The sequence below is a fragment of the Argopecten irradians genome, chromosome 2, assembly GCF_041381155.1.
Source record: "Argopecten irradians isolate NY chromosome 2, Ai_NY, whole genome shotgun sequence".
NCBI classification, from domain to species: Eukaryota; Metazoa; Mollusca; class Bivalvia; order Pectinida; family Pectinidae; genus Argopecten; species Argopecten irradians.
This window is the reverse complement of record NC_091135.1, coordinates 4385912-4394057: the sequence shown is the minus strand read 5'-3', so window position 1 is coordinate 4394057 and position 8146 is coordinate 4385912. Positions and strand designations below refer to the sequence as shown.

Sequence of the window (8146 nt, the reverse complement as noted above, 5' to 3'; positions counted from 1 at the left end):
TTATGAATGTTATACCGATAATCAAATGGAGGACATCACAATTTTTATGACAGTTGCTGAACTTTTTCTCCATAAAAAATAATCACGGTGTAGTTTGTTTGATAAGCATTGTAAGCTCAGTTTCCTAAATGTATTTTTCCATTTTTTGTTTACAACATTCCGTCTTCCCCAAGCTTGTTTGTTCCACTGCCGAGTTCCTTCAATGATTCAGTTCCCTTGGTGTTTTAAAACTCATAAAGAAAAATAATGATAAGAAATTCAACAAAGGAAGCCCGATAAAGACCCTGTGAACATCTGGTCATTCGGTGATACTCAACTCCATCTGTTAATGGTTCTCGTTATAATTGTATTTCTGCTTTGACCATGAAATTAGATGTTGTGACTTGACTAAGGTTCTGATGTATGGCGGATGAATGATGCAGGGCAATATTGTTGATGAATCACACAATAAATGAGAAAAGCATGATAAATAAAAGAGGTTAACTTATTACCAGAAAGCACAACATGTCATTAACGCTAAAATGATATTGTTCAATAAATGTGATACTGTTCAGTGTTGAATTTCTATAGAACATTATTTAGGTGTGCGAATGACAAAACCTCATCTCTACATGTTATCAACAATAATTAAAGAAACGACGAAAAATCGATATGGAGATGTCATGCCGTCAATGAAAAGATCCATATGGGTTTATTGCAATCAAATAGTCAATGACAAAATAAATGATTACCAGTTTTACGACTGTAAATTGATGTCCCGAATGTATTAAGTTAGTGTACTAGTTTTTGGACTTACCTGATGATTTCGATGCCATTATAATTAAATACCTTATAATGAACCATCGAGAGAGAATTCACGCTTGATGACGATGGCAAGATTAATAATAAGGGACCATAATATAAATAACCCAGGAAATTGGTAGTGTATTGTTATTGGAGAATCTAGTCAGCGTTCTAGTGATTGGACAAGCATGATGGCAGGTACGTACGTTTGATTAATTAGAAATTAGAAATAAATAAAAAAAAAAGGAATGATTTGAAATTTGAAAAAATGGTAAGAAATATGAGCTTTTGTAGGAAATTTAAAAATATCATAAAAGGTATACGTTCAATTGGAAGTTTAAGACAAAATGGTAAGAATAGTGAGTTTAATTGGAAAGAGTATGCACGTGTCATTTCTGGTTGAACTCTTATAAATGTACAGAAATATCTTATAAATCATTTTTCCATTGAAAGTAGAACATTACTTATGATTTAGAAGTACGTCAATATGGATATTTTTTCATGAATTTTTAAAACTTGGACCTTCGTATATGTTGACCTGATGACTTTTCGTTATAAGTAAAGGTCATTGTACACAGTGTTATTGATATTTTATAATTTGTCATGTACAAGACTGAATCAAACAAATAGGTATTTGTCATTCTGTTTGGAAAACCATAGCAATCATTTATTATTCAGCCAATGTCACGATTGACTTGTGAACTTTCCACACTTCTGATACCTTATCATAATATTGCCCTGTTTGAGAACAATAAACAAATATATATTGATCCTTAGAAATATAGATTGAAGTTAAAAATGAAATTATTTTCGGGAACGATCATCTTTCTGGAAGTATGCTGTTTCCTGTAACTAAAATATAGTTATGGTTGAATGAGTAAACACGATTCTCCCTTGATACATTTTGCCATGCTTCACCAATTATAGAACATCGCCTAAGCAGCAGTGTATGAAACCAAAGCATGCGTGACATTCTGGGATATCTTTCCATGTGGATATTGTCGTATTTAGACATCATAAGAGGTAAGGTGTACTTCAGAAGCACTTCAAAAATCACTATTGCCAATAGCAAGATTTTGTATTAGAAATGTTCAGCTCTTTGAATTTTCTTGGTAAAGTCGTTCTATAAGTGAGTGTTTCAATTAGGATAATACTGTGATATGAGTTATTCATAGTCTTGAAAATGCATTAATATATGGTGTGTTTGGTACAAATCGTTGGAGTTGTGAGTTTTAAGTATTTAGAGACAGATTTGTGTTTCATAGAAATGGATACATTTGGCGAATTGGAATACTTTATTTAATTTCAGAAATTTATATGAAATCAATGAAACATGTGTTTTAAATATACACCCTAGGTATAGAATATTAAAATATTCCCCCGCATAATAAATATTCACGAGGATATCATTCAAATAACGGAGCTATATATTACATATTTGTGTATCGATTGTCATAGACGTGGAGGCGTGAATCTAACCTGGTTTTACAGTACATCACAATAGTCGTGAGATTCTGTACCTGATGATGTAACACCTGGATTTCCAGTTTCTGTGACAACCGTGGTCTGGAATCCAGCTAAGGTATAGTATTCTGTTCATTTCAATAACTGAAATGTTATTATCATGTCATACTGAAATTGTACAACTTTCTCATATTTTGTGTCTTAATATCAACAAAACAAAACAAACATTTAATATGATTTAGCTATGTAGCTCTCTCAAGTTTAAGACATATTTTAAACTTATATTGAATTTAGAGAATATTCTCAGTTATTTAATCACTTGTCCCACGGTAGACTGTATGCAAATCAACCTCCAAAGCCATTAGTATTTCAAACATTTCCCATTTGTCAGCTATTTTGTCGGGGACTACATATAAATATACTATCGTTGCTATAAGACACTTTATAGATGTATATTCATGTAAACAATATTTTTCCAAAGAAAAATGATGTTTAGCTGTAGTAAGTTCCTATAAGTTCTGAGTAAAGGAGGGGTGTCAATTTGGGCCCACTGATGACTATGACTGTTCAGCATTATTTCTTGTTTATAGATACCCGGGGGTTATGACATCATACTGTGACTTACGTTAAGGTCAGACCGCTAGTGGGTCCAAATTGACACTCCTTCTTTGAAGGACGTTCATTTCTTATATCTATTTACAATTGACAAAAATGTTGATAATGAGTGAATAGTTCATTCAAAAGATATTAAGAGAAAAGGCCAACAGCTAAAGCGAATACCGTATCATTTTTTCTTGGTTGCAATTTCGTCCATGTCAATTATATCTTAGACTGTTTTTCCAACTTCTATACCAGAGTTATAGACTAGTCTACTCGTAGTCAAAATATGTCTTTAAATTCATATTATACAACTTTTATGAAATGAAACGTAATAAATCAGACAATATTGACTGTCTGTCTTCATAAGGGTGAATATAAATAGTTGACGTCAATGAACCTACTGCATAAAATGTACGAAAAAATGTATTAGGGGTGCATATCATGACTGTACGGTATGTTTTACAATGTGATTCTGGGTTATGTTTGTTCATTAAAGGTTCAATTAAAAACTTAAAAGGACAATCAGTGAAGCTAATTCTGTTACATAATCAAGAAATAACATATGGCATACATGTATTGTTCTACATTCATTATAAAACATGTTACAAAAAAATGTTGACAAGTTCCAAGACATTGTTAAGTATTTTATTTGATACCGTTGAAATTCAAATTCGTATAGCAATATGATCTGTATCCATACGCGAGCCAATGTCACGTACAGAACATTGAGCAAATGCAAAACATAAGAAATGAGGAGTTAATGAAATATTTTTTAGACAGAAACACCTTACAAACTTCCTATATTCATTGATTTACTTTCCTTGTTACACTGACTTTTAGTTTGGATGCTATTAATAACAGTTTTGTTTTTAACATTTTGTAAGATGGTATAGTATAAACCCACAATTGCCCCATCCGATACAAAATTTGGTAGATTGACAATTAACTCAAATTGCATGGAACTGTTTTCGAAGTATAGAATACCAATATCAAAATGTGTATGTATAGGCGATATATGAAAAGTGGTATTTCGTGTGCGTCATAGCTTTGTTACAGGATAGTATGCGCCACTCTGTCTGAAGGTCGTTACAAGCATGAACAATACAGTCAAATAGAAATAGATGAAGCAACGGAAATTATAAAAACAAGAAAAAAAATATCGATAGTGAAAAACCATCACTGGGCTTCATCCGAAAATGTAATATTTTTTAGCGTGTCACATTTATTCAAAAAGCACGTATTGATTTTACATTCAATTTGCTTTCATATCCCAAGTGTCCTACCTTTTAACGATACACTCGACACAGCAAATACACGTTCTTAATGGGGCCGTTTTGTTTACGCGCGCGGCAGCCATGCCAATATACAGAAGCCAGTTAAACAGATTTAATTATTTATAACCTACATGCTAACTGTGTGACGTTGCATAGGTTTGAAATTATTTCCGTAGAAAGAACAGTGTATTTTTTTATGTTTCAGCTAGTCGTTTGGGATAACGGATGGAAAATTTCACAGTTTGTGGAATTTCATAATTATAATACTTACTTTACAAAGATGGTTATTCATAAATTAACACTTACAAGTAGAAGTTAGAAGTAGCATGAATTGTATTTTTATATGTATATAAGATTGTGTGTGTTGAATTTTTCTTGTCAGGTTATAAAGTACAGCAACCCATATACTTTTATACCAATATAAGTGAGCTGCTAGAAATACAAAAGATTGACCTTCAAAAGTCGCACTCTCAGCTAAAAAAACAAGTTAAAAAATAATAATGAAATGAAAATAAAATAAAAATAAAGATATGAAATAAATAGAAAATAAATAAAAACCCGGTCACTTTATAATAACAACGGGCATACCTTTATTCTGAAAGCAGAAACTACTACTTTTATATGGTGGGCCTCAGGCAGGGGACAGAAATTTGAGTTTTCCCCACAAGGGCGAGCTCAATTGTTGACAAAAAGTAAGGCAGTGTCAAGGAACACGTTAGGTAGAAGAATAAAGATGGTATGCTAAATATAATCGCCTCCTACCTAACTGACAGTAAATGATTTTGGGCGTTTTCGCAAATGATTGTCCCAATCAGAAGTCGACTATGACGTTACATTATAAAAGGTGTCAAAGGAATGCGGAATTAGAAACCATATTATGTTAAAAAAAAAACACCAACAAACAATTAAAGTCATTATGTTCGGCAGCAACCTTTCATTCCTGACGTCAACACATTTTCCATTCCATGACGTTATAAAAGTCATGTGATATTGGTTACATAACTAATACATTAAATCGATAAACTCATTAAATTTCGGGAATAATGTATGCTGATTTTGTTTTACGTTTTTGAATTCGAACAACCCAGTATACAATATCTGTGACAGATAATATAAAACAAACGTTGAAAATATATTTACCGCAGTACAGTTTATCTTTCCCTGTTAATCAATATTTTCTTTCCTTACAGGTATGTCGCAAACCATTTCTCCGCCATATTTTATGTACCCGCCGGAATATTCTGTGTATCAAGTTCAAAATTCACAATCAAAAAGGGACAAATGGCGACAGCCGCATGCGCTGTACCAGACGCCACCACCGCACGCTCTATATCAGGCGCCACCAACGCACGCGCTGTATCAGACATCACCTGATATAGGTTATACTCGACCACAACAGGCAATATATCCCAGCAACCGACTTATAAATCCGGGCTTTCTTTATGGGAACCAGCCACTTCCGGGACAAGCAACAAGTCACAATCAACGTAACAGAAATGCACCTATATCTAGAAGAACGTAAGTCAGATTTAATTATGGAATTGACAAACAACTATAAATCATTCCACTTGTGTTCATGTAAATTACTGAATTGTAGTAAAACCATAAATAATGTTTCTTCATTACCTGTTAGCATTCTGTTTCGAAAGAAGCGTAGTATTATTTGTGTGTAAAGAAAAAATATTGCAATTAAGACATCAACGATTTATGGAAATTTAAGAGTCCTGTTAACTCGAACTCGTTTGATTCGAAAATCATTTAAATCGATCAATGTAAATCCCACTTGTACGTATTAAGCAGAATAAGCGCCGCTGCCGGGATTAATGGTGTCCGGATTATTGAGATTTCATTTTTATTTATGTTACTTGTAAAACTATTTTATGACATGTATTGCTTTGTTTTTTGTTGTTGTTGTTTTATTTACGTTTCTTGTTTCCAGTACAATAGAGAAGGAAGACAATGGACGTTCAGATAATACGGACACGTGCCTGATGGCTGTTATTGCCGCTATTTGTTGTTGTTTCCTATGTTCTGATTTAGGAGACTGACAATCCAGGAACTTGATACAATGACAAATCTTCTTAATTTTACCGAGGAATGTTGCCGCAGAGGGGATATGGATATTTAAAAAAAATATACACCGAGGCAACTGTTGTGTCATCATCTTTTTCAGGAAACGGACAGACTGGGGATTGTTTTATAGATACTTCCGTGTTGACAAAACTGACGCATGACGTCTCAATCATAGAGATGTCTTCCGGAATAAGTGCATTTAATTTCCGTTTCATTAAAACATAGTTATATTTGTTGTAATTTCCTGTGTTACGAAATGTGCCAACTTTTTCAAGTATTTTATCCTAAATCTATTTTACACCTATAATAAATATATGTCAGTTGAAACAAGAAGTAAATATTGACAGTATTGCACATGCTATTTACAATGACATGTATTTCTAATATCTAAATAGCTACAGTTTAAAGTGAACAGTCGGGCAAGGATGGCTAAAGTCGGTAAAAATGGTGTGAATGTATCCAGTATAATTTCTTATGAAATAGAAAAATAAAATCTCTCGCCAAAATCTGTCTGCGTACGAAGAAATTAATTTAAAGTATAGGAATCCTAAAACGTCCTCCCGGCTGACTATGTCCGTGGTTACATTTACACGCAGCCTCGCTTTCGATGCTTTCAACTTTCCTTTACTTTAATGGTCAGAACTGGGAAACGTAAGCAGAACTTGGCCGTCGTATTAATATGTGAGAACTTTTGGAAGGGCAATGAATGCATTTAGACTGGTTTTCTTTGCCCGACTATTCACTTTAAATAACTTCTGTATGGTATGGTAGACCTTTTCTAGTTTGTTATAGACAGGAGAATCTCAACCCGAGGGGAAAGATGATTTTTTTAGCGATTCTTAAGTTGTCAAACACGAGGCAATGCCGAGTATTTGACAGCTTAAGAATCTTATCCCGTGCACCACTTTGTGTCTCTAATAAAAGTGTCACTTATGCAAGCGAGGATGACGTGACCTCAATAAGTCGCCGTCTTTGTGACGTCATTTCATTGTTGTCGTGACGTTTAATACTATTACCGCGACGTCATGATACTATGGTCGTGACTTCATACCATTGTTGGGCACGTGCAAAGATCTCGTGTAGCTTATCTTTACCCTAGGGTGAGATAGAAAAATCTCACACCGGTAAAACTGTGGATATCCCTGTCGGGGGTAAGGAAATAATGTGAGGAAAAATGGGATATTTTGAACATATCTATTCTGCTTTAACATATATATCCAAAAAAGGCATAAAAAAACATTTTCTTTTGAGTTAAGGAAGAAGGAATAAATTGAAAATTTTCATAGATTTGTATGTATTCATCAATCCACAAACGGCATAACATGCGTTTTCTTCTGAGTGAAAAAAAGGAAGGAAGCGATATATTGAAAATCGATTTAAATGTATATACATCCATCACCAATCCAAAACAGAATAAAAAACGTTTTCTTCTGAGTAATGGTATACATTGTACTTCTGAGCTTTATGATTTGCACAGAGATCTGGCCCTAGGATCACGAAAGAGATTTAAATCCAAAGTTGTCTTAATTTTAAACTTAGCCAATCAAAAATGATGTTACAAAAAGCTATGTTAAAACTAAAGTCTAAGATTCTTATGTGATCCTAAAGCCTGAACTAGATTAGAAATGACTGATCTCCCGGGGGTTAGTTTGCTTTTGATACTTTGTTCGGAAAAATGGCATTTACAACTTGATCGTGGCGAATATGACACCTGTTATAGGTGTGTTAGCGCTCTGTTTCTCTGCACTAAGTATTATTGTTACAAACTTGGATATGAATTTAACCCAAATAACAAGTTATTCATTGTTATTCATATTGAATATAAAGAGAATATCTTTGTTAATAAATATATATATCTGAACTTAATTGTGTTTGTCATGAGCGTCTGAAAAGCGTGTGTGAAAGTTCAGAGATGAAAGCAAAATGGACAGGACTTGTAAACAAGAGGCCCA

The 8146-nt window shown here is 33.5% G+C and overlaps 1 long non-coding RNA gene across 1 annotated transcript; it reads left to right on the top strand.

Moving 5' to 3' along the window:
* The first annotated feature begins 2104 nt into the window (after positions 1–2104).
* On the top strand, positions 2105–7010 carry LOC138314191 (uncharacterized). The gene is made up of 3 exons (XR_011207344.1): positions 2105–2365; positions 5312–5639; positions 6061–7010. It is a non-coding gene; the product is annotated as an uncharacterized lncRNA (long non-coding RNA).
* The last annotated feature ends 1136 nt before the right edge of the window (positions 7011–8146 follow it).